This window comes from Phascolarctos cinereus, unplaced genomic scaffold, assembly GCF_003287225.1.
Source record: "Phascolarctos cinereus isolate Bilbo 61053 unplaced genomic scaffold, phaCin_HiC Scaffold_5;HRSCAF=322, whole genome shotgun sequence".
Taxonomy (NCBI): Eukaryota; Metazoa; Chordata; class Mammalia; order Diprotodontia; family Phascolarctidae; genus Phascolarctos; species Phascolarctos cinereus.
This window is the reverse complement of record NW_027555958.1, coordinates 441,305,346-441,333,296: the sequence shown is the minus strand read 5'-3', so window position 1 is coordinate 441,333,296 and position 27,951 is coordinate 441,305,346. Positions and strand designations below refer to the sequence as shown.

The 27,951-nt window shown below is 42.6% G+C and overlaps 1 protein-coding gene across 1 annotated transcript in view; it reads right to left on the bottom strand.

Annotated features, from left to right (window-relative positions):
• The window catches only part of LRRC8C (leucine rich repeat containing 8 VRAC subunit C), a 103,836-nt gene extending 76,137 nt beyond the window's left edge, over positions 1-27,699 (bottom strand). Inside the window, exon 1 of the mRNA XM_020988781.2 lies at positions 27,616-27,699. The gene's annotated coding sequence lies outside the window, so the exon portion shown is untranslated. The remainder of the gene's footprint in view (positions 1-27,615) is intronic.
• Positions 27,700-27,951: the final 252 nt, after the last annotated feature.

The following is a 27,951-nucleotide window of genomic DNA, read 5'->3' as shown; positions in this document are numbered from 1 at the left end:
TTATGCCACCTAGCTGCCCCATTGTTGTTCTTTAAAAAGAGAACCCGACCCCGAAATGGGGAATATGCTGGAACCTAAAGTTAACCCTTCAGTACAGTTTAGATCATCAGTAGAGTTTTGCTTTTAAGTATGGAACCCTAATAAAGGCAGCTGGTGGCCTTGTAGATGGAGCACTGGGCCAGGAATCGGGTACACATGAGTTCAAATTAGGCCTCATACGCTTTATTAGTTGTGGGATGTTGGACAAGTCACTTAACCTCTGTTTGCCTCAGTTTCCTCAACTGTTAAATGAAGATAATAATAGCACCTACCTCCCAGGATTGTTGTGAGGATCAAAGGAGATGATATTTGTAAAGGCACATAGTAGGCGTTTAATTAAATGCTTGCTCCCTTCTCCTCCCTACCTCCAATGATGGAAAAAACAACAACATCAATGAGCATCTATTTTAAAACAAATTAACAGAGGAGTGGAAAACAATCTAGACGGAAAAGTTAAATACGTTGGGTTAATTTAGCCTGATGCTGAAATGCCTCATCTGTGAGATGATAAGACTGGACTAGAAAATACCTAACATCCCTTCCACTTCCGAATCTATGATTCTAAGAATGAACTGATGACTGTTAGCCAGTCAATGAGTACAGATTAAGTGCCCTCTCAGCGACTGGCACTGTGCTAGCAGCTGGGATACAAAGAAAGACCAACACAGCCTGGGCCTCCCAGACCTCAGTCTAATGGGGGAAACAGCATACAAACAACCATGGTACACACAAGACACGTCGAGGGTAAATCGGAGGGAAGAACAGCGTGCCTTCGAGAGTCTGGGGGACATGGTTCCTTGAAAGGCAGCCCCATAAAATGCTGACCTAGTGCTGCATTCCCTCGCCCCAATGGAACAAGATGAATGACCAGCTGAAGAAAGAGCAGGGCAGAACAATCAAATTATTCTCTGTCTTTAGTTGCTGCTATTCGTGGAACAACAAGCATCGACCAAACAAGCCGTTTCTTTTTTTAATTTCTTTTTTTCCCATTACATGTAAAGACAGTTGTCAACATTCCTTTTTTTTAAAATAAACTTTCGAGTTCCAAATTTTTTCTCCCTTCCTCACTCCCCTCCCCACTCCCCAAGATGGCGAGCAATCCGATATAGGCCATACATGTGCAATCATGTAAATATGTTTCCACGTTAGTCATGTTGTGAAAGAAGAAACAGAACAAAAGGGAAAAGCCACGAAAAGCAAAACACAAAGTGACAATAGTACTAAGCGAGCTATTTCAGTGAAGGCGCGTAACCTCCAACTGTGGACAACTTTAAGAATAGAAGACCGAGTCTTCCCTTGTGGATGGTTTAGTGACTACACTTTAGTCACTGACTGTACTTAACTGCCTGGAAGAGCTAGCCTACGGCCATACAGCATAGAGCGAATCGATAACTAGTATTTGTACAATATTTTAAAGGTTGTGAAAGGCTCTGATTATGTTATCTTAACTGACAGAATACCAGACTGGGAGACGAAGATTATTGATGTGGGTAGTTAGGTGATGCGGTGGATAGAGTACTGGGACTAGAGTCAGGAAGACCCGAGTTCAAATCCAGCCTCAGACACTTACTAGCTGTGTGAGTGGGCAAGTCACTTAACTCTGCCTCAGTTTCCTCATCTGTAAAATGAGCTGGAGAAGGAAATGGCCAACCACTCCAGTATCTCACCAAGAAAGCCCTCAAAATGGAGTGAAGAAGAGTCAGATACAAGTGAAATGACTGTACAACAGGTCTATTTACAATCCTTACTCTGCTGCCTCTTAATAGCAGTGTGACCCTGAGCAAATCACTCACCCAACTTCCCTGAGCCTCATTTTCTCTACCTGTAACATGAGGTTTTTTAATCCCTGCTCAGGCTGCCTTGATTGTGTTGTTATGAAGGTCAAGACCTACCTAGAATGTGAAAACCAAAAGGAGGTATGGAAACTGATCACATTTTTCTATAGATATTAACCTAGCAGATTGTAAGAGGAGAAAGAGTGTGGTGATTTCTAGAGAAATAAGTCAAAATGAAATGCCTTCTGGGAAAATAGTTACTGATAGAAGCAGAGCCCAGCCAGGCCTGTGAAAGTTAAAAGAACATCTGAAAGGGGTCAAAATTCAGGGTTCATGGACTTAAAGATGCATTGTTTTCCCAAGTATCTTAATCCTTTGTAAAGGGTCAAAGCTGTGCCTTAGAATGATCTATCGAGAAAAACCCTAAATTGCCTTTTCTTCTGCCCGCAGAGCAAAGAAATGTCTATTTGAAGGCACAGTTAGTTATCTTGGGAGGAAAATCTTAAGTTATTTTAGAGGGAAAATGTTTGTCTTTCTTTAAATTCACATGGCAATTGCAAATCTGTGCATAGGACTGTACTGACATTGAGATGCAGGTTTATGTGAAATGTGCCTGATTCAGGGCTGAATGTAACTGATGGCTTTCCTTACCAAATGGCCTTAGGAGCTCTGCCTTTGCTAACAGCTTCAAGACCCTCTCACCATCAGAATGAGAATTTCAGCAGCCATTTAGTCAAACTCATCCCCCATAAGCATTCTCTCAACAACAAACATGTCGTGTTACCCTTCAGATTCTGCTTGATGACCCAATGAGGACCATAACCCATAGCCTCCTGAAACATTTCTAGGCATTTGGAATAAATGATGGCTAGGACATATTTCCGCTTCTAACAGCTAAATCTCCCTTTCTGCAACCTTCACCCTTGGTTCTTCTGCCCTCTTGCAACAAACACAATGAGTCTAATGCCTTCTTCCACAACACAGCCCTATCCTTTGAATACTTGATGACTGCTGTCACAGAAACTCCACCAACCAAAGTCTCCTCTTCTCTAGGCTAAACACTTCTAGTTCCTTCAATCAATTATCCCATGGCAATGGCTGGAGGCCCTAGAAGCTCTTCTCCGTGTGTTCTCCAAGTTAGCAACGCCCTTCCTAAATCGTCCTTCATTCATAGACACTGAATTCAGTCGAGCTGTTGCTTAGCTCAATAGCTTAAATGTTGGTCCCAATAAAAATAAGCAATTCACAACAGATGTGTTCCTGAAAAGATGAAGTTCAGTGTAATTAAAATTGACCATTGGAATGCCAGTTAAACTTTGGAGACACTTAAAAACATTTTCTCTAATTTGTATTTGTCAGTTATTCTTCATGGCCCTTCTGATTATTATAATTCCTGCTCAGTCAGTCAAGAAAAGAAAACATTTATTAAGCACTTACTATATGGTCAGGCACTGTGCTAAATACTGGGAATACAATGAAAGGAAAAAAAAACCATGGACTCTTCCTTTAAGTAGCTCATGTCCTAGTGGGGGAGAGAGGATCCAAATAACCTTACATAGATGATATAAACAGGGTAAATTGAAGATAATCTCAGAGGGAAGGCACCAAGTGCATTAAAAAGTACTAGGAAAGACTTCTTGCAAAAGGCAGCATTGAGATTTAAAGGATGTTGGATATTTCTTAAGGATGAGAGGACATAGGCATATTCCCAGTACCCAAGGGAAGACTGAATGTTAGTGAGAGAGTGAGGATGATAGGGCAAACTACTGAGGTGGAACGGGATCAAAAGTGCAAGGGTTTGCCTTGATCAACAGTAGGGCTGCTTCTTCATGGGAGCCAGAGGTGCAAGAGACAGAGTAAGCACCTCAGTGATGGGAGAGGGGAAGGGGGAGCTCTTGGCGAATGGCCCCAAGTTTTCCAGTGAAATATGAGGCAAGGGTCGGAGCTGAAAGGGCAGGAGAGGGTGAGCCATGGGAGGTTTGAGAGGGATGAAAAGATTTTGAAGAGCTGCCATGGTGGGTGGTGTAGTGAACCAGTGAAGATTGCCTTGCCATAATAGGGGCCAATTGAAGTTTTGTAGCATGGATTTGTAGTGGACCTAGTCAGCATGGTTTCATTCGGCATCATTGTATATAGGAGCAAAGGCAGTAGATGGTGGGAATAACCCAGGGCTGACTTGGCAATGTAAGATTGGTGATAGGATGGGGGGGGGGCAGCAAGGAATTTGAGAAAAGAGGGCAGTATAGAGTTGAATTGGTTCACCGAGGGGTTAAGATGATGGGGAAGGGAGGAGAGTATAGCTAGCTAGTTCAGGGATAAGTAGAAAGGGACCTCAGAAGCCATCTGATCCAAGCAGTACCCAGCCAACCTAACAATTCCTTCTATGGCATACCTGAAGGTCGTCCAGCTTTTGTTTAAAAGCCTTCAGTGATGGGAAGCCCCTTACCTCCCAAGGTAGCACATTCCACCTCCTGACAGCTGTTATTATTAGCATGGGTTTTCCTTTCTATATCTTGAATGTATCTCGCTATTCACACATTGTCTCCTCTATTAAAATGTATGCTTCTTGAGGATGGGAAATGTTTTTACCTTTCTTTATATCCTCAGAGCTTAGCACAGTGCCTGGCACACGGTAAGTGCTTAATAAATGTGCTTTGATGGATCTGATTGGCATGCAGACAAAATTTTTCTTGATAGCACTCACCCACTGATCTGCCCTCCAAGGCCAAATAGAACAGTCTAATCCTTCTTCCACATGACAGCTCTTAATATTCTTAACACATCTATCACATTTTATACCACCCCCTCTCCCACTTCTTTTTATTCCTTCAACTGACAATATGGCATCACCTTGAAGACTTTCACCAATCAGGTTTTGCTCATGTGTATGCTCTCCAGCTTGACTACGTTGCTTCTAAAATGAGGCGCCCAGAACTGAACATAATGCATCAGACTACAGAGTGACCAGGGCAGAGGAAAGCAGGACTATCCCTTCCCTGGTCTTGGGCACACCACCTCCCTTAGGGCAGCCTAAGCCTATGTTAGCTTTGTTAAGCTGTAATCAACTTTGAACGACTAAATCATTTTTGAGTATTATAAATATTCAAGTCAACTGCAAAAGACCTATGAAGGAAATTCTAAACATCCAGAAATAGAAATATGTACAGTATGGTGTTATGTGTACACACACACACACGTATATATGTATATATATACACACATACATACATATATGTATATATACACATACACACATATATATACACACACATATATATGTAATTACACGTGTGTACCTGTTAGTGTCTAATGGCAGCCTTCTCCAGGGTAGGGTGGAAAAGGAAGGAGAAAAAGTACACAAGCAGAGAACAAAAGAAAATTTAGAAGGAAACACAGAAAAGCAGGGTAGCTTTGGAAATGGTGTTTAGTATTTATCACATAACAGCATAAAATGGAAATTCATGGTTTTATATTGAATCCTCTTTTTATGTCATGCTGTGTATGTGGAAATGTTCTTTTTTTGTCTTTTTGTATTTAAGTTCAACATGAATAAATATTAAAAAAAATTTTTTTAAAAATTCATTTGGTAATGAGGCAAATTCTAAACACACATCAAAGCAAAGTACTAGAGAAAATCAATCCCTGGCTTCTGCATTGTGCTAAGTCACTGTAACCAAAAGCTGTCAGGTAATACTCAGCCAACTTACATCATGCAATGAGCTGAGTCTTTGTTTCAAACACCTATTAGAGCTGGTTGCGATAAAGAGCTTCAGGAGAATGGAGCCAAGTCAGGAAGATGTCCAGTTAAAATGGGTCATGTTTTATTGCTAATTTGAAAATGTCTAACATATTTTTCCACAAAAGCCTATCTAACCCATGAGATAGCTGAAATACATCTCCTTCCCATTAATGGCTAAAAAAAAAATGGACATGAAGTCTAAAAGAAGCTTCCACCTCCCCCTTTTCCCTCCTCGCTCCCACATTACTCTGTGTCTCTCACTAGTACCGATGAGAGGAGAAATTCCGGGGTCCCAAAACACGTCTCACTCTCGAGGGCAGGTGTGGGTTCCCCTGTCCAAGGAGTCCATGGAGAACTGCAGGGTTCCTTGAACTTGGATGGGGAAAAGATTCTATCTTTATTTTCATTAACCACTAATGGAAACTTAGCATTTCCTTCAATTATTTAAAACATGTTTGTGAGAAGGGGCTGCCAAAGGAAGTCATGATAGAAAAAGCCTCTGGTCTAGGGTTTTGGGCAAGCCCTTTCCATAAGCTGATCTTTGTAAGGATTCATGTCCACTTTGATGTTACTAACCTTTGGAAGTGCCTGTACAGTACATTAATTAGCTAGGAGTGCTGCCTTTGGAGACAGAAGATCTGAATTCCTCACAGGATCAGAAATCAGAACCAGAAGTGACCTCAGAGGTCAACAAATTCAAGGCCCTCATTTTGAGACTGAGAAAACTGAGGTGGGGGAGGGGAATTAAATGACTTAAACTTCACACAGGTAGTAAGTATAAGAGGTAAGATATGAAATCAAGTCCTCTATCCCAGAGCTAGTGTTTTTTCCACTGGAGTTCTTGCCTTTGATACTTACTAGCTGTGTGACCACAGGTGAATAAATCACTTGACTTCTCTGAAGCTCAGTTTCCTAATCTGTAAAAAGGGGACGTTCCTCCCCGGGGTCAAACACAGATTTTCAGCTGGATAGGACCTCAGCATCTATTCCAAACTTCCTCATAAAGATGCAGAAAATGAGATGGATGCCTAAGATCATGTTCATGATATCTGGTTTTCAGTTGTGTCTGACCCTTTGTGGCCCCACTTCGGGTATGTTTGTTTGATTTTTGGCAAAGAAACTCGAGTGTTTTGCCATTTCCTTCTCCAGCTCATTTTGCAGATAGGTAACTGAGGCAAATTGCATTAAGTGTGACTAGCCCAGGGTCACACAGTTAGTAAGCGTCTGAGGCCAAACTGAACCTGGGTCTTCCTGACTCCAGGCCTGACACTCTATCCACTGCACCACCTAGCAGCCCACCCAAGGCCATGCAAGCAATAAAAAGTAGAGCCAGAATTTGAACCCAGGTCCTTATCCAATGCCAGTTTTACTACACTAAATCAACATATTTTTCTAAGAAATTTGCTCAATACAGCAGAATAAACATAAAGATACTCGCAGAATTACTCCTAATACTTCACGAGGTAAGAGATGAGTATTCTGTTAGTGGCGGCCTGAAATGAAGTCATCGTTATTAACTAGCTCTTTTACCACTTTTCCCTCACTTTAGACTCTGTGATTTTGTCAGTGTGGGTACTGGCTCAGTGCATAGACATCGTAGCCTCTGACCTCATTCCAATTTAATAAGAGGCTTCCGAATGCTGTTGTGACCACTTGATTTACCACTCTGGGGCCAAGCAGCATATGAGTGGGTTCTGAATTTGGCTGGGATGGCCCCTTGCTCAGCCCGTTCCTGAAGCCTTTCCTGCTGGTTAAGTTCTCCCAGGCCTTGACCTCTGGTAGCATACTATCACTGAGGAGGAAATGGGGCTTCCCCAAATCTGAGGTAAGAAAGGCATATAATCTGGGCAAGAGGTACTGGGAAAAAGGCCATTTATGGGGCATAGTTATTGAGCCAGGATGAACAGAACAGAGAGTGTGGGAAGGGGAATAACATTAAATAAAACTGGGAGCTGGCTTTGGAAAGACTTTAAATGTCAGGCTGAAGCAAGAGGGAGCCACTGAGGACTTCAGAGGGGAGAGGACCAGAGTGGACATCCTTAGCATCACTGTGCATATGGCAGCCGTGGGAAAGGAGGGGATTCCTCCTCCCTTGACTTCTTGTTGTTGACCACATGCCATCCTTGCAGGGCAAATCTCAATTCTGAGAATTTAAGAACTTCCTCAGCCCTTATTTCTCTATCTGGCCAAATGCTATGGAGGAAGTCATGGAACTGTGCTGACTACAAATAAATATTCGACCCAGCTGGACCCTCCCCGAGGTGTTTGTATGTCAATCTTTATTTAATTATCTCTTAGTGTCTCCCTAGCACTTCCCCCACAACAGTGGTTCCAACCCACATCTCTCAGAGCCCCACCCTTCTCAGGGCATGACCTTCCTATTTACTATACTGGGAAGTCAGAGGTCATGTAACCTCCTTCCTCCCCTCCACATCCCTCCTCATCTGCTTTTCTTTGTCTCTAGTCTAATCTCCCAACTCTGGCCATTTGCATGCCTGGAATGTTCTCTCTTCTTATCTCCACCTCCTGGTTTCCATCAAGTCTCAGCTAAAATCCCACCTTGTATAGCAATCTTTTCTGATTCTCCTTAATTCTAGTGCCTTCCCTTTGTTAATTATTTCCAGTTTAACATATATTGTTGTTGTTGAGTTTTTCAGTCTTGTCCCACTCTTCTCTACCCTATTTGGAATTTTCTTGACAAAGATACTGGAGTGGTTTGCCATTTCCTTCTCCAGCTCATTTTATTTTATTTTTACTTTTAGGCAATTGGGGTTAAGTGACTTGCCCAGGGTCACACAGCTAGCAAGTATCAAGTGCTTGGTCTGAGGCCGGATTTGAACTCAGGTCCTCCTGACTTCAGGGCCGGTGTTCTATCCACTGCGTCAGATCATTTTACAGATGAGGAAACTGAAGCAAACAGGGTTAAGTGACTTGCCCAGAGCCACACAGATAAGTGTCTGAGGCCAGATTTGAACTCAGGAAGACGAATCTTTGTGACTCCAGGCCTGGAGCTCTACCTGGCCACCTTTCTCCTATGCAGAGAAAGCTTATTGGTATGTAGTGGTTTTCATGTTTTCTCCCCATTAGATTGTGAGCTGCTTAAGGGCAGGGACCATCTTTTGCCTTTCTTTGTATCCCCAGAGCTTGGCACAGTGCCTGAGCCACAATGTGCTCTTTACTGACTGACTGGAAGAGGCAGCCCTCAGCCTTGCCACGGCTAATCTTTCCTCTTGGAGCCATCGACTCTGGCCTCCTCCATCTATCAACCATCATCCATCTCCTCCCTGACTGGCTTCTTTCCCTCTGCATTTGATGATGCTTTGTTCCTTTCTAGGCTAAGCCAAAATCAAACCAAACGAAAACCAGGGAACATTGTGAAGACTCATTCACTCCACAAACCATTGATATCTGGCTCCATCCCTTCTGCTCCTCTGTTGAAATTTCTCTCTCCTGGGTCACCAGCAGACGTTGCTGCCAAACCCAAACATCAAGGCCTTCTCCTCATTCTCCATCGCCCTTCTCCACACTACTTTACCCTGTTTGGACCACTTTTTCCAGCAGGTAGGTGGTAGAGTAGATAGAGCACTGGGCCCAGAATCAGGAAGACCTGAGTTCAAATCTGGCCTCAGACGCTGACTAGCAGTGTGACCCTGGACAAGTCACTTCATCCTGTTTGTCTCAGTTTCCTTATCTGTAAAATGAGCTAGAGAAGGAAATGGCAAACCACTGCACTATCTCTGCCAAGAAAACCCCAGATGGGGTCACGAGGAGCCTGACAGGACTGAAACAACTGAACAACAACAATCACTTCCTGAGAACTGAGGATGTTTAACCTGGAGAACTGAAGGCTACAAGAGTACGTGTTTCAGGTGGCAGGGCACCATGTTAACTATCTTCAAGTATCTGAAAAATTCTCCTAAGAAAGAGGCTTTGAATGTCTTCTGTTAGTCCCCTGAGAGTTGAACCAAGAGGGAGCTGGGTGGCACAGTGGATAGAGTGCTGGGCCTGTGGCCAGGAAGACCCGAGTTCAAATCCAGCCTCAGACACTTAACTAGTTGTACAACCCTGGGCAAGTCACTTAAACTGTTTGCCTCAGTTTCTTCATCTGTAAAATGGGGACCATAATAGCACCTACCTCCCAGGGTTGCGGTGAACATCAAATAAGATAATATTTGTAAAGCACTTAGCACGGTACCCTGGCGTGCAGTGAGAGCTATGTAGATGCTGGCTATTGTTATTATTATTATTATTATTATTATTATCATTATTATTATTATTATTATTATTCAAGAGCAATGGGTAAAGGCAGCTAGGTGGCACAGTGGATAGAGCACCAGCCCTGAAGTCAGGAGGACCTGAGTTCAAATCCGGCCACAGACCAAACACTGGACACCTACTAGCTGTATGACCCTGGGCAAGTCACTTAACCTCAATTGCCTTAAAAAAAAGCAATGGGTAGAGATTATCACTGATAAACATAGGCTTCACATAAGAGAAAACTTCTCAACACAGCTCTTCAGTAGTGAGATGGGCTGCCTGGTGGGGAATGCAAGGGAGGATCTCCCTCCCTGGAGGTCACTCCACAGGGACCAGAAGCCCACTTTGCTGTGTCATGGAGGGGGATTCCTGTTGGAGTGGTGGGGTGAGCTGGTTTCTGAAGTCTCTGTGAGATCCCAGGAAATCACCAATTTGTTACCACACCAACTCCTTGGCCTACTTTAAGCGTCCGCTGTGGTGAATTCTGAGGTCTTCAAAACAAACGCTGTTGATTCAGTTCAAATAGGGCAGCCAGAAGAAAATGGGCACAAACATCCAGGCTTGAGGCAAACACATTCTGGACTCCAGCAATTCCATTGCCTGAAACCCTCATTAAACCAACGGGTGCTGGAGCTGGCGAACAACTTGGAAAGCTCCCTGTGCTAGGAACACCACAGGGATGGTCCCCTCCATCTCACCCCCTGAAAAAAGAATGCCTACCTCCCAGAGCTGCTGTGAGGATGAGGTGAGATGATGATGGCCAGAAGGGGCTTTGCAAGCCTTCCAGAGCCCTCCTCAAAATGCCACCCAGCCCCATGCCCCCAAGGAAAGCCCCCATCCTCTCAAGAAATCCCTACAGTGAATTTGAGAATGACCAGCAGGGTACCTGGGACAGCAAAGCACTTGCCTGAACACAGTTTACCTCCACAGTGGTCTCAACTAGCTGCTATCATCCTCTCTGCGGTTCAGATGGATTCCCCTAACTGATGGCCAAACCCTCCGCCATTTGGGGCCAAAGCAACCTCCCCGAACATTACTGAGTGCTTGATCTGGGAGAGGTTCTGTGCTCCAGACACATGAATAAAGCCCAGCTACTGCCCTAAAGGAATGCCCTCAGTGAAAGAATCAGCCATACATTTTACATGGGAATCCTGCCAGCAGCCCATGCTGTAGTTCTTAGGCTGGCAATACATTGGGTAGTTTGAGTGTTGAGCTAGGAAGACTCAGTTCAAATCCTGCCTCAGTCAGTTGGCTAACTCACATTTACTAAATGCCTACTACATGTGGGACAGCTAGGTGGCACAGTGGATAGAGCACTCATCCTGGAGGCAAGAGGACTTGAGTTCAAATCCAGCCTCAGACACTTACTGGCTATGTAACCCTGGGCAAGTCACTTAACCCCAAATACCTCCAAAAATAAAGATAAAAACCTACTCTATGCCAGGCACTGTGCTAAGCGCTGGAGATATAAAGAAATGGAAAAGACAATCCTTGTTCTCAAGGAGCTTATAGTCTAAAGAGGGAGACAACAAGCAAATCATTGTGTGCAAACAAGGTATATACAGGATAAACTGGAGGTGGTCAACAGACTCTAGCTGAGAGGCTCTGGGGAAATCTCAGTTTCCTATCTGTAAAATGGGGATAATAATAGTAGCTCCTTCACAGAATTGCTGCAGCATCAAATGAGATAACATCTGTAAAGCAATCTGCAAACCTAAAAGGGTTATGTAAATGCCAGATGTTATTATTGAAACATTAAAAAGGTATTTATTTAAACACAAGAACATGGGACTTAGTTGGAGGAGAAATGTAATAAGATGTCTATGGATTTAAGAATTTGTTTTCTGAGCTCATGCTATGTTTTCATGCATTCTGTTGGGTGCTGGTGGGGGGGTGTACAATGAGCTGCAGTTTCTACCCTTTGGGAACATGCAATATGGGTTAAGGGGTTGAGTAGGGTAGCTAAACGCCACTAGGGGGAGGAGATGACAAAGGCCATAAAAGCTTCAGAGGTGAGAGCAGATGCTAGAGGGCTTCACAGTGGAGGTGTGAGCTCAACTGAGCTTTGAAGATTTTCCAAGATAAAGAATGAGGGAACAGTACGAGTAAAAGTACAAGGGACAAAGAGACTGTGTAGGAGGAACAGTCCCAAGATCACAGAGGGAGGGGTCAGAAGGGACCTTAGAGAGTGCATCTAGTCCAAGGCCTTATGAAGGGAAGTAATCTATTTTGACTGAAATTTAGGAGGATCATGGGACCTCAGGCTAGAAAGGTAGGGCTTGGCTATACTGCAAAGGGCCTTGAATATCAGGCCCAAAATGGCAGGCTTTATTCAGTGATGTAGAATGACCGGAATTTTGGAAAAGGGCAGTGATATGCTGGTACCTTACAGAACACTTTGCCCTTAAAAAAAGAAGAACAAAAAACTCTTAACAGGAAAGCAGATACTAATGCCCCCTACTTTGCTGATGGAAGAACAGAGGCTTAGAGAACTCCAGTGACTTATCTAAGATCACACATTTAGTTTGTAGAAGAGCAGAGACTTTCTGATGCTTTTAATATTATACTTGAAGAAAACTGGTCTTCCAGAAATGTGAAGGGGTGTGTGTGTGTGTGTGTGTGTGTGTGTGTGTGTGTGTGTGTGTGTGTGTGTGTGTGCATGCATGGCAGGGCAGGGGGAGAGTGAAGAATGATAAAGGTAGAAAGCAGAAGTGCTCAAGGTACTACTATAACAATAAAAGCAATGAAGGTCTCTGAACCAGGGTAGTGACAGTGGAAATATCAAAGATTTTGCAGTAGTAGCCCTCTGTAACTGACCAGATGAGTGTGTTGGGGGTAGGATGGAGAGAAGCCAAAGCTAAGGGAGGTCTGAGCCTAGAAGAATGATGGAGCCATCAACAGAAATAAGGAAGTTAGGGACAGGTATTGGATTTAGGGCAGTAAAGAGCAGAAGGAAAGGGAGACTGAGAAGATTTAACATCAGAGAAATCAATCAGTTTACCATCATTTCTATTACTTGAATCTATTTCATTCAGTTATTTGGAGGGAATATCTTTTGTTTTTACATCGCCTTCATTCCAATATTCATATCCCTCCCACTCCACCCTTGCCCAGAGGGACAGCTCTGTTACAAAGAATAAGAGATGTTGTTTTTAAAGTGATTCTGGAAAACTGGCCAAAACTGAAGGCGGATAGTATATGCAATGTATTTATCTCTGTCTTAAAAAAATTAACATCTAAATTTGGCCTCAGACACTTGACACTTACTAGCTTAGTCACCCTGGGCAAGTCACTTAATCCCACTGCCTAGCCAAAAAAAAAAAAAAACCAAAAAAAACCTAACACCACTGAAATTGAGGCTTCTCTCATCATTTTCATTATGTATATCTGGTTCTGGTTTTTTATAAACTCCATCTCACAATCAGCCAATCTATGACAAAGCATAACCCTGCCACACAAACCATTCCTTGGTCCCCCACATTATTTCTGACATCTACCAGAACTTATATTATGTGAGGGAAAAAACAACAACCCCAGCACAGTAGTAGGTGGGTCACTAACAGTGCTCAGCTACCTGCTCTCTCCTGGAGTGCCTGTAACAAAGGCAAGCTGGCTCCCACTTTCTATTGCCCGTTTCCAAACTCTCTTCAGCTCTGTCCCATTCACTTAAATGCCAAACAACTCAGTTCAGCAGGAAAAGGTCATTCCAAGCTTGGCAATACTTCTAACATTCTTCCCACCTTCTTTCCTTTGCAGCTGTTGCAAATTGACTTATGCCAACTGAGCTGCAATGACACTACTGTCAGAGTAGCATGACGGCGGCCTAACATTTCAGAGACCACCTGGGAAACATGGCGGGAATAGCTGCCTATAGTAGGCAGGGCAGCGTTGTTAGAAGGGAGCTTGTCCCTAGAGAAAGCGACAACCTCATTTTTGGGCCATGGGTCCTTACTGGCAGCCTATCGAATATTATCAGGACAACATTTGAGTGCCTCAAACAAAAAAGTAGGATAGCAAAGGAAACCAAGGAGGTTGAAAATATAGCACGTCCCAAAAGTCTTAGTGCAGTTTGAAGCTTTAATAACTTCAGAAGAATAAATGCTACAAAGTTCCAAAAACATTATTGAAAAGATTAATTACTTAAATTTCTTTTTTCATTTGGGCATTTTTTGTGGATTTTAAGGAATAAATTTTTAACCAATTTAATTTTCTGGATGATACTTTCTTAGACTGGTGGATCAGTAGAATGGGTTCCTCTTGGCCCCCTCAGGCACCTGATCTATCTGCATTAACACTTTTTCTTGTGGGGTTACATCAAAACTGTCATGTACACTTCAAAACCTTTTTCACTGTATGATCTTAAGGCTAGGATTACCACTGCAATCCTTTTAGTCACTGAGTAGTAGTAACTAAGGAAAGTTTTTACAAAATTCAAAAATCAGCTAGTGATATATAGTTTCAGATGGTGGTGATGATGACTGTCATTTGTGCAAAAATTTAACTTCTTAATTGATACAATCAAAATTATCCATTTTACTTTTTTTTTGCCTTTTTTTTTAGGCAATTGGGGTTAAGTGACTTGCCCAGGGTCACACAGCTAGTAAGTGTCAAGTGTTTGGTCTGAGGTAGGATTTGAACTCAGGTTCTCCTGACTTCAGGGCCGGTGCTCCATTTTACATTTTGTGATGCTCTCTTGTTTGGTCTTAAATTGGTCTTAAATTCTTCCCTTCTTCATTGATCTGACAGGTAAACTATTCCTTTTTCTCCTAATTTAATAATAAATATTTCAATAGTTTAAAATTTTAAATAATAAACTTTACAAATTTGTTTTTGTAAGTTTGTAGCTTTTCTTACTTCTGAAGTTATTGAAGCTCAAAAGTGCACTAAGAGTTTTGGGACATGCTATGCAGTTATCAAAATACTATGATGATGATGAGGACAATGACAATGACCTCAGGTTAAAACCCCCAGACTAGAGAGAGAAATAAAGCTAACCAGTGTGCCTAGAAGACAGGGAGAAGAGCACAGCAGATGTTGTCAATGTCCCCTATGCCTGAGAACTGGTGTTTGTCATCATTCTGATTGCTTACATCTATTAGTGATGGTCCTTTTGCCCTAATTCAATCTACAAAGAGCATGGTTTCAGGACAGCGTGTTGACACTTGATAAGTGAATCAGCAAACATTTATTAAGCAGCTAATATATGCCAGGCCCCAGCCGGCTTGTCTTGCTGTACTGAATAAGGTTCTAGATTGGAGATGGGCGATTTTTGCGAAATGTCCACAGCCCTGTTTCTTAGGGAACTCATAATAAGAAGGAAACAAGAAAGCGATGAAGTCATATAGGAAACCTCATTATGCTATTTTCCAGAGAAGAGAACTTTAGCATTCATCATTAAAGTGTAGTGGGATTTTTGAGCCAAAGGATTACAAATTTAGAGCTAAAAGTGACCTCAGAGTGAAACCTCTTAGATGTGTTGACTCTCACACTGAAATGTTGAGAACAGGGCTTTTCTCTGCTTTTCTATTTGTATCTTTGCACACAGTATGGACTTAATTCATGCTTTTTCATCCATTGATTCAACTCAATTCACTCCTTCATTTTCATTCAGAGGATTCATTAATGGAATAAAAAGGATGTGCATGTACATACACAAGAAGCAATGTGGCCTCAACTCCAACTCCCTTATTCCTCAAAGGAAAAGCTGGTGACGTAGAAGAAAAACTTCCTGGATTTCAGAAGTGTCTCCCAAAAGTCAGAAAAATACATAGATTTCTGAAGACTTCTTTTTTCAGGTCAGCCAACTTTGGGGTAGCTAAAGATAGATACCAACTCTGGTAAAGATAAAGGGACTGGTCAGAAGTTGGAGTTTCTACATTTCTCAGTATTACCAACACCAAGAGTGTCCTTGTATCACTTCTTCTGACTACCATGTGGGCACTTACCCTGTGTTGAGTTCTCCATAAAATACTCTTTTAGGCAAGCCTACAACGTGGCATTCGAACAAAATGGCCAGCCCATCGTAGTTGCAGAATTGATTGTGTGACATGGGAGACACTGGCACAGGAACACCAAGTATGGCGTACCCTCATCAGAGAAGGTGCTGTGCTCTATGAGCAAAGCAGAATTGAAGCAGCTCAAAAGAAACATGAGATGAGCAAATTTAGAGAATCCACTCCAAATGTTCACATGGACTATGTGCACCCAACCTGTGGTAGAGCATTCCTAGATCGTGTCGGTCTGATCAGCCACAGTTGGACACGTTGTAACTTGACTCTAACATAGTGATATCATTTTGGTCCTCTTCAAGAGCAAAGGACAATTAACCAACCAACAGCAACCTAGGGCCAAATTTCATCAAAGGGAATGTGAACACAAGAGCTCCCATGCCTTCCAGACCATTGGACCTGCTTCCAGCCCAATCCCTGAGACCATCATCCTTCCAAAGCAGCCCCTGTCCCTGTGGAGTTAAGACCAGGCAACTGTCTTGGCAGGGGCTTGCAGTCACAGCTACTCCAGGCTCAGAAAAAACTCTTCTAACTAACGTCCTTGGTGCTGCCAAATTCTTCAGCATCAGAAATGTATACGATTTTATCAGTGGAAATAACATCAAAGAAGAGGCAGGACCTTCTGCTTTGACACTGCATCCCACAGCTCTTTCCATCTGACTTGCAACTGCTACCTCTTCTATGTGTGATCTCCATGACAACATGAGCTCCAACGAGAACGGGGACTATGTCCACTCTTCTATATGTATCCCCAGTACTTTGAGCATGGGAAGCCTTAATTAAAAGCTTTTTAATTCATCAATTCAGAGGAATTGTTAATGGAATAATCATCATGTGCACTGAATGTATACAGGAGGCAATATAGCTAAGGGGATAGAGATCTGGGTTCAGTTCTGCCTCGGACACATACCAGCTATGCGACCCCGGGTAAATTGTTCAACTTCTCCATGCCCTTGGTAATTACTACAAGTGGGAGACAAGTGGTGCCAGTGGATATTACAGGTCTAAAGGACTCCCTGCCCCCTAACTGCACATATATACAGCTACATAACTTTCCATCACGTCTCATATTCCCCATTTGAGATTATCAACCCTAACTGCAGGATTCTTTTGCACTTCTCCCATGTAATAACCCTGCCTGCCTCTAACTTCTCAGACATTGCTAGTGGGGATTCAGGTCCTGGTACAATTCTGGGTTTAGCCAACTCAGCTTCCTCCTGTCATCCTCACTTTCTCATGGGTAAGAGGGAGCTTTTCTTGGGACCCTTACTGTGCTGTTCCATAAGGAACAGGCAGTTTTCTTGGATGCCTCTGACCCCAAACGTTTCTACCCTGTGGGACTTTTAGATAATCCCTTAAGCTTCTTGAAATATGCTTTGCTAAAACTGACTTTTTGATTAACTCTTTCCTATTTCTTTTCTGGATATTTAATCAACAAGCATTTATTTTTTAAGCACCTACTATGTGTGCAAAGCACTGGGGATATGCAGACAAAACTGAACCAGTCTCTGCTCCTAAAAACCTTACATTCTATCAGGGGAGACAAAGTGTTCATGTAGACAGACAGAAATCATATATGAAGAAGAGATACATGATGGGAGGATTTCAGTCAGCAGAGACAACGTATACATGTAAAGAGATAAAAATTATATACAGAGATACAAGATGGGACGATTTCTATTAGCAAAGACAACATGTACATGTAGAGAGACAGAAATTATACATGAAAGAGAGATACAAGATGGGAGAATTAGCAGTTGAGGGAATTAATAAAGGTGCCATGTAAAAGATAGTCCCTGAGCTGAGTCCTGAAGGAAACTATTCAGTCACCAAGCATTAATTAAGAATGCTGTGCTGTGCCAGGCAATGTGCATGCAAAGAAAGAAAAAGACCTTGGTTCCCACCCTTGGAGCACTTATATTCTAATTGGGGGAGACAACATGTAAATAACTAGGTACATAGAAGATATATACAAAGTAAGTGGCAGGCAATCTGAGAGGAGAAGGCATTGAGGGGGACCAGGAAAGGTTTCCTAAAGAAGGTAAGCTTTAAGATGAGTCTTAAAGGAAGCCAGGAAGGTGAGGGAGCAGAGCATTCCAGGGGATAGCCCAAGGGTGGGGAACCTGCAGCCTCCAGGCCACATATGGCCCTCTAGGCCCTCAAGTGCAGCCCTTGGACTGAATCCAAACTTCACAGAAGAAATTTCCTTAATAAGAGCATTTATTCTATAAACTTGGACTCAGTCAAAAGGCCGAACCCAAGGACCTAGAAGGCCATGTGTGGCCTTAAGGCTGCAGGTTCCCCACCCTTATCCCTCTTCCCTTGGCCATGTTCAAACACCACTCAACTAGCATTCTCCCCTGAGATAACTCCCTACTGAAGGTCCCCTTCTCCATTCTAACTCAGCACTTTCCCATCTGCCCCTGAGTTGTGTCCTTAGGAATGAGGTAGATTGTTCTTATGCTTCAAGCTGAAGACCACACACCTCCCACCTTTCCTTACCCAACCAATTTTTTTGCTCAGTGACTTTCTTCATCTCACACTACCTACGCCTAGTCTCAGTTTAGGATCGTAATATGTCAATCTGGAAGGAATTTTAAAGACCTATTAATTCTATGAGGGAGTTCTCCAGCTGGCCTCAGTTATGCCACATTAGTCATAAAGCTTTCCTCTTACTCCTACCTTTATTAATATTTATATTATTAGATTGTTCAAGGTTTTGTTCTTCTGTTTTCCTTCCTTTCTCTGTCTCTTTTTCAGGTCCTCCTACATCTACTCAGAAACGCAATTGTTTTTCTTTTTAAAATTGTTTAGTTTTCATCATTCACTTAACTCAACTGTTTTTCTAGCCCTCCTATTTCTTAGGTTTAAGCACACAGACCAAATTAGAGGGTAGAGGAAAAGGTGTTGTGTAGGGGAAGAGATCTTTCACAAGAGACAAACAAAGGAAGGATTTCCTATTGATGAGAGGTGCTCCAACATTCCTATTTGCTGACATGTCTTACTTAATTGTATCAAGCCTGGGAAACAATACTACACAGAAGAGGGATTAGAGTTTTTCTCCTAGGTCCCAAAGGGCAGCATAAGGAGCAGTGGGTGGAATTTACACAGAGCCAGAAGTTGATTGTCTGTAAGAAAAGGCTTCCTAACAATTAGAGCTGTTCCCAAAGTATACTTTGCTGCTTGTAGAAATGGTGAGTTTACCATCACTGGAGGTCTTCAAGCTAAGGCTAGATAACATGCATTTCTATTGTATGTGGTTGTGGGGAGGGGGGTTCTTTTTTCATGTTCTGGTTGGGATGAGATGGCTCACAAGGGCCCTTCCATCGTAGAGATGTCATCTGTGAAAGCCCCCATAACTCCAAGAAGTACATAAGGACGAAAGAGACTGGTTTAGCCATCAATGGTGAAAAAAATAAAATGGGTGGAAAGTTCATCTTGAGTAATCGACGATATAGAACAATTTAGTGGGAAGCTGGGTTAAATTGGTCCTTGGTTTGTTAACATGTGAAGCTATCTTGGACAAATGCTATAGATAAGTGGCAAATAGGTCCTGGAATGGAGGGCAAGGAGAAAGCCAGCTGGCATGTTTTTGGAAATTGCGCTGTGCTTTCAATAAGTCTAAACTGCTGACTACTTCCAGGGAAGTCTGTCTCTCACACTAAAATTCTCCCGGTGCCATGTTATGGCTTAGAATCTTACCACACCAGGAGCTAATGATGAATGAAAACATAACCCAGAGGACATGGCATGACAGACACAAGCAGACTGGCATATGACATCAGCTTAGATAACAAAAGGTAAGTGTGGCCAAAGGTGGGCCCGTTCATGTATCAAGAATGGGAAGGAAGAGATAGTCAGCTCACTGGGACCCCCCCCCCCCCAAATGCTCCAAGAACAAGGAAGGCCTCCACTGGGTTATGTAACACAGTCTTCTCTACAGAGGCAAAACAATAAGAATTTCACAGGCTAACAAGGTGTGGAGAGGTTGTTCTGCACACTGGAAGGCGTGGAAGGAGTGAGCACTTCGATGAAATTGAATCCAATCCAACCCAACACTCATTTATTTAGTGTTCACTAGGTACAAGATGCTGTACTCCTCTGATGGCACAAAGACAAACGATAAAATAGTCCTTGCCCTCAGGGAGCTTATGATGCTATTGCAGGGCCTACATCATGTAAACAGAGAAGTGTAGAGATGAATATTTGGTGGGCACAGAAAACACTACTATCTAGGGGACAAGGAAAGGTTTCTCATAGGAGGTAGTATTTGGGCTGGGCTTTTTTTTTTTTACTTTTTAAGAAAATATTTTATTTTTTCCCCCAGTTATATGTAAATATAATTTTAACATGCATTTAAAAAAACTTTGAGTTCTATTTTTTCTTCCTTCTTCCCTCTTCTCTCCGCTCCCTGAGATGGTAAGCAATTTGATATAGGTTATACATGTGTAATCAATGCAAAACATATTTCTGTATTAGTCATGTTGTGAAAGACACAGTCCAAAAGGGGGAAAAAAACCCCATGAAAAAATAAAGTGGAAAATGGTATGCTTTGATTTACATTCAGTCACCATCAGTTGTTTCTCTGGATGTGGATAGCATTTTTCATGAGTCCTTTGGGACTGTCTTGGATCACTGTATTGCTGAGAAGAGCTAAGTCACTCATAGCTGATCATTATCCAAAATTGCTGTTACTGTGTACAATGTTCTTGCTCACTTCACTTTGCATCAGTTCATGTAAATCTTTCTTTCTAGTTTTTCTTTTGGCGAAATCAGTCTTTGAGATGGGCTTTGTAACAAGCTAGAGTAGGGGTGGGGAATCTGTGGCCTGGAGACCACATGGGGCCTTCTAGGTCCTCAAGTGCAACCTTTTGACCGAGTCCAAGTTTTACAGAACAAAATCCTTTTATTAATGGGATTTGTATTTGGTCAAAGGGCTATACTTGAGGACCTAGAGGGCCACATGTGACCTCAAGGCCACAGGTTCCCCAAGCCTTAGCTAGAACTTTCTAAGAGGCAGAGGTAAGGAAGGGGTGTGTTCCAGGCATGGGAAGGGGAAGGTGGATATATTTCAAGATAGTGAAGAAGAAGAAGAAGAAGAAGAAGAAGAAGAAGAAGAAGAAGAAGAAGAAGAAGAAGAAGAGGAGGAGGAGGAGGAAGAAGAAGAAGAAGAAGAAGAGCTAATATTTATATAGCACAGTAAGGTTTACAAAGCACTTTATATGTGTTATCTCAGACAACACTGTTTGGTAGTTCATATTATTGTCCCAATTTTACAGACAAGGAAACTGAAGCAGAGCTTAAGTGACTTGCTTAGGGTCATACAAGTAGTGTCTGAGGCAGGATCTGAACTCAAAGCTCCCTGATTTCAAGTTCAGTGCTCTGTACAAGCCCCATTTACCTTCCCTCCAGGCCCTGTCCTTTCCTGGTTTCAACTTCTCTAATTCAAAACTTCTTTTGCTAAGCTAAGATTCTAAGCTAAGATTATTCCATTCTCTCTAAAGTAAATATGGTCTCAAAGCAGCAGGTGCTCCTCCTAAAACATTACTCCCTACCAAGGATGCTCTAACATCTGAATGCTATCAACTTACTAAATAAATAATATACATTCATACTGTAACCCTGCAGAGGATACTATATTGCCAAAGGAGCTAAACATCTTAACAATAACAAAATACATATTAATCTTTGGGAGTATACCTTAGAGAGAAAGACTTGGGTTATCAAGGACATTTAAATGAAAATCACAGGCATCAGGCTAACCACACATTGGGGAATTTAGGTTCCAAACAAGCTCGTGGCTCCATTCAAATTAATGGGAAGGAAGCACAAATGAAGGAAACAATTCTCAAAATACAGAGGAAGGAAAGCCCAAGATGTGACCAGCAACATTCTCACTTTATAGAGATTAGTGTTCTTTCCCCCTCATAATAAGGTTAAATAGGGATGAAAAAATGGAAGTTACTTTTTTCTTTCATGAGTTATTTGTTCATTTAATATCTATTTGAGTGACTTGATTTAATATACACTTGAGCAGTAACTAGGGCAGGATAGCTGGAGCTTTGTGCCAGGGTGCCAAAATACAAAGAGTGCAAAAATGTTAAATGATGATTTGTAATTTATTTAACTAAGAAATAATCATGAGCTCTTTTCTGAATTAAATTCTCTCAGTTCCCCTCTTCTAGGTGGCAACCCGGGTCTGTCCTATCGCTCAGAGGAATCTGTCATAACTGCTAGGTGACACAGATGATAGAGAGCTAGACTGGGAGTCAGGAAGACCTGAGTTCAAATCCAGCCTCAGATACTTACTAGCTGTGTGACCCTGGGCAAGTCATTTAAGCCTGTTAGCCTCAGTTCCTCACCTGTACAATGAGCTGGAGAAGGAAATGGCAAACCACTCCAGTACCTTTGCCAAGAAAACCCCAAATGGCATCATGAAGAGTTGGACATGACTGAAAAAATGACGAAACCACAACAAAAATCATTTTCACATTGTGGATTACAAAGTTCATAGGCCAGTTAAGTCCCCTTGGTGGGGGGGAATTGGCACAGAGTTGCAAAATCCCTGAAGGCTGAGATTGCTTTTGTCTTTGCAGTCCTAGCATGGTGCCTGGCATGTAGTTGGTATTGATTGTCCCTCTGAACCTTCCTAAACCCAATTCTTCCTGTCTCCTCCCCACCCCTCACCCCATCTCCTCCAGCCCTTAACACTGCTAGTTCACTCCCTCTTAACCCCCTTCTCTGTATTCCGTCTCTCCCAGCCACCTATAAATATGTTCTAGTATAAGGGCCTTTCCTTAACTCCTGATGCCCCCTCCAGCTACTGTCCCATGTCTCTCCTCTTCTCTTCCAAAATTCACAGAAAAAGTAGCCTATGGCCCATCCTCCTACTCCCTCACTTCCCACTATCCCCTCAAGCACCTACAACCTGACTCCAATCCCCACCACTCTCCCAAAGGGCACCAACACCTCTGAGCTCATCAGCTTTTCCACACTACCTTCTCTCTTCTGACCGCAGTATTTTGATCAGGGCCACCACTACTCACCTAGTAGAAATGCTTGGAAGCTCTGGATTTTCACTCCCTTCCTACATTCTATATCTGACAGCTTCTTTCCCATTTGTATCCTCCTTTCTATTCCCACTGCCACCAGTGAAGCTCTATGTCTCTAAAGGCTGTTTTTCCTTTTAAGCATATGACACATTCATCTTGTAACTTTCAAAGCTGTCCAGCTTGTCAGTGATTCTTCTTCACTTTCCTTTTGTTCTTTTCTATGTATTAAAAAAATATTTCAATGATCTCTTGTCTTTTTCTTTTTTGGCAACTCTCTCTAGTCTTCCTTCCCTTCCTACCCCTAAATGAAAAGAAAAACAAAATCCTTATTTCCAATATGCATAGTCCGGAAAAATAGGTTTTTACACTAGTCCTGTCCAAAAATATGTTTCATTCTGCATTTAGTTTCGTCACTTCTATCAAGAGGTGCTACCCCATCTGTTACAGCCCAGAAAATTTCACCTCCTCCAAGAAACCTTCCCTGACACCTCTCCCCACACACCCTGCCCCAAGGCCATTCACCTCAGGTCATCTCACAAAGCACTTTGTTTATATATACCTTAACTTTTTATAGTTTCTTGTGCAGGTAACTAAATGCAATTCAGTTAGAAATTTTAAAAAAAAAGTGTGTGCTTACCATTTATATTTAGCACTATGCTAAAGCCAAGACAAAGACAAAAACAAAATATTCCCTGACTTCAGAGAGCTTACATTTTACCATCACATGCTCTTGGAAGACAATAAACTCTACAAGTACAATGCCAGTGCTTTAGTGAACCTAATTATTTCCCCCCCCCCCCACCTAGCACAAGGTTCTCTCTATAACAGGTATCTATTAAAGGTTTATTGAATTAAACTCACAGATACATGCAGGATAGTTGGAGAGGTGGGGCATACCAAGGACCAGGGACCAATTAGTATACCATGCCATTAGTACAGAAAAGAGATAATAGGGTGCTGGTATTCAATTCAGTTAATACAGATTAATTTTCTAAATGCTGGGCACTGTGCTAAACCTTGGGGAAGATATACAAAGAAAAGAGAAGGGATGGGCCAATGGTGAGTGCCCTCGGGCAATAATCATTGTGGTACCTCATTTAATGCTTACAATAATTCAGTAAGGGAGGTACTATTATTATCCCCATTTTACAGATGAGCGAAATGAGGCAGAAAAACATTCAGTGACTTGCCAGAAGCACCTTTCTGCTCTTATAAAGGGCAGCAATTCATTGCTCATTTTTATAAACGACAGTTTCAAGTAGCTTAGCAACTGCTAACTAATTTTTATGTAAATTTTAAATTTTTAAGTGACTTGCCAGAAGTGTCTTTCTGGCCTCTCATAAAAGGCAGCATTTCTCTGCTTATTTTCACGAATCATGTATCTTAGCAACTGCTGACTTTTTTTTTAACATACATGGCAACTGAAGACTGAATTGCTGTAAGAATATTTCATATTCAGAAGCAGTTAATTTCCTCAAATGAGATTTTCAGGGAATTGTGAACTAAAATGATTTAACATGAATTCAAGAATTAAGTAGACTCAAAATATGGCAATGGAAGTAGGGATTAAATGATCCAATCATCAACTGAAAAAACAGAAAAAAACAAAGTTAAACAAACAGCTGAAGAAGATGGGTCTCAGGTGCTGGCACAATCTGGTGTTGCAAAATTTACAATTTTTAGATTACTTTTAAGGTTTCAGAGACATGTACAGAGTTACTGTTCAGTAACAGGAATCAAGGCTCAAATCAACAGAGAAAAATACTTGAAACATCTTAGATTTTGTAGAATGACCTAATCATTCATCAGTCCCAAAAGTGAATCACTGTTTGTACTGATTACTCATCAGGCTGTGAACATATACAATATATATTCACACACGTATAGCATATAGTAATACAGGAAGTTCTGATTTCATCAATTCGGGGAAACTCCCTCCACAGATGGACACTCTTGAGTGATGTAGCAGATGTCTTATGGGGTTGCAAGTAAGGTGGGATTCCAACCTAGGTCTTTCTGATTTCAAGCTCAGAACCAATCCACTATCCTGCCTCCGCCAATCTGCTGTTACATAGTAAGCAGTGATATGATCATGTCACACATGTAATAGAAATGGCAGGTCAGTTTCAAGAGCAACATTTTAAAACTAATTTCACACATAATGCGACAGATTGTTTAAATATTTGGCACAATTTGGAATCAGGAATACTCATCCTCACAGTTCAAATCTGGCCTAAGACACTTAATAGCTGTGTGACCCTGGGCAAATCACTTAACCCAGTTTGCCTCAGTTGCCTCACCTGTAAAATGAGCTGGAGAAGGAAATGGCAAGTCACTCCAGTATCTTTGCCATGAAAACCCCAAATGGGGGCGTGAAGAGTCAGACACAATGAGATACAACTGAACAACAATTTGAACAGCTTAGAAATTTAACTGCTTTGCATTAGGATCGTGGCTTTAAAGCTGGAAGGGACCTCAAACATCTAATCAGTGCTAAAACCAAGACCCTAGTTGCTATTTACACACAAAATTAGTCAGTAGTTGCTAATATAAGTGATACTATCACTTGTAAAGTAAACAGTGAAATGCTGCCTGTGTGGACCAGAAAGGTACTTTAGGCAAGTCATTCGAACAGGTCACACAGGTAAATAAGGAACAGAGGCAGGATTTGAATCCATGGTTTCCAGACTGCTCAGTGCTGTCTCCTCTGTACCACAATGGACCACTCTTTCAAAGCTTTGGGATTTGGGGGTCTGTTTTTTAAAGATGAGCTTCTCATAAACATCAATAACTGATCTATTATAGTAACTAATAGGTTATGCAACTCTCTGAAAGTGTTTTCATCGTCAAACATATTACACTAAATATTTAGCTGGTCTGGAGAAAAGAGGCACCTACAAATAACAAAAAGACTTTGTTCATTTTATTAGTAAGGTGTTAGTTCAATCGACTTGGTATCAGTTAAAAAGATTTTGAGTTAGACCGGTTTGCTTTGCATACTACACATTATAGCTCAGGCCATTTGCAACAGCCTGGACACCAACTCTAGAAAAACTACACTTTTGTTTTTTGGTTTTTGTTTTTCTCCTCTAAATTAGATTTAAGGCAGGGTATGTAATTTAACTACTGACCATAGAGAAACCCATAAGCTTCTCATCTTGGACCCTCCTATCATCTAAAGCAAAATACCTAAAACACTTCTTACAGTACAAATCTGATCTGCTATTTTTTTTCTGTTTCCAGTATGGTGTACTGACCTCAGCAAAACTTCTGAAGTGCAGCCTATTTGTGACCTCCCAAATCCCATAAAAACTTGAATTCATTAACTTGGTTTATTTTGGGTATTTTGTAATATACCTAAACAAGAGTACAACTTTTGCAGATACCAATATTATTTCTAGGGCAGAGGTCCTAGACCTAATTACACCCCCAGTTTCTGCTAGTTTACACATTAAGAGAAATAGGCTTGCCGGGGCCTTATTGCTTTGGAAATCATTTGTTATCTAGCAGGAACCACTGATGGTCAGCAAGGTGTAGATTTCTTAGACTGAGGTCTTTTAGGGAAACCACACTCACAAGAGACAGTGATACATTAATTAAAGCCTCAACTTGTCAAAATCTGAACTGACCACTCCCATTCCCCAAAAAAGCTTAAGCAAAGAAATGAGAGATCATTCCTTTCTCATACTCCCAAGCTCTCTTGTAAATTTTAAAAGCCTAAGGACTCTTCAACACCCAAGTAAAGTTTGGCAGCAACATTCTGAAAGACCCACATGGGAGGATGTGAGATAGATATATGGGGATGCTCTAAAATTGAGTGTGGTTTCGTGAGGGTGACTTGGAAATGGATTAAAAAAAAAGAGATGGCTGTGACAAAAGGAAGGTGCAAGTACAAACTCCCCTCGTAACCACCCTTTTTTATTTTTGCAATCTTTAAAGAGAGCAAAGATTTAGAAGCTACCGAAAGAACAAGTTAGCAGGAGGAGGGGGGTAGAGTGGTCCCTCTCACAAGCCTGGCGGATCTGGTGGGAAGAGGTGAGCAGCCTCTGCCTCCGAACACTGGGCGCCTCCCCGTCCTCAAGGGTCGGGCTATCACCTCTTTCTTCCCGCCGGCTGGGGAAGCTGGTGAATGGACACCTCTGAGACACCCCTTTGCCATCACTAATCTTTAATTCCCACTCCCTTCTCTTCCTTTTAATGAGTTTCAACTTCGGACTTAGGTGTGGGGGAAAGCTGATGAGAGAAGGCAGTTGCTGTGCCCCCAGAGGAATGTGCCCAAGGTGAGCGAAAACGATGCTAACCTCTCCTCATCCCTACCACCGCCTTTCTTCCTCCTCCATCTTCCAGTTCCCAGAACCTGCAGCCCACAAGCAGAGTGCACAGCAGGTTGGGGAACCGGGGGCGCCAGCTCAGGCAGAGCGAAGGGGCGAGGCCAAAGAGGTTGAGGCCAGCTTTTGGAGCAGCCACACTAGGCGGCTGGCTGGCTGCAGCTGCGGCACAGTCACAGCAGAGAGGCTGGGCAGAGGAAGGCGGTGGCATGCTGCTGCCGAGAGGAGCGAGCAAGGAAGGAGGAGGAAAAGGAAAAGGCGGTGGTGGTAAGTTCTGGTAGTAGTCATACGTTATAACGGAGCCTGACTAGTCACCCTCCTCCTCCTCCCAGTCCCCAGGGCCAGGAGGGCGGTGCTGGGACTGGCACTCCTCTCCATCCTCTCCTCCACTGGCCCTGACTGCCCCATCTCCTTTACCTTTGGGTCCTTGGGCGGGCGGGAGAGCTGATGAGACTAGGCGAGGCGAGGGCGCTCCGAGCTAGACTCCCAAGATGGGGGGGTCGTCGGTGGGGCCACCGGGAGGCCGCCGAGAAGCGCGGTTCATGGCTTGTCTCAGTGGTAGCAATGCGGCGGCGGGGACGGCGGCAACTGCTGCTTCCTCCTCCCGGTTCCGAGGCAGGACGCAGCTAACGCCCCTACCCCTTAACAGCCCTCTCCCCTGCCTCCTCCTCCTTCCTTCTCCTGCTGCCGGTGCTGATGAAGCTGCCTTCAGCGTCACCCGGCGCCTGGCCCCGTGCCGTCTCTGCTGCTGCT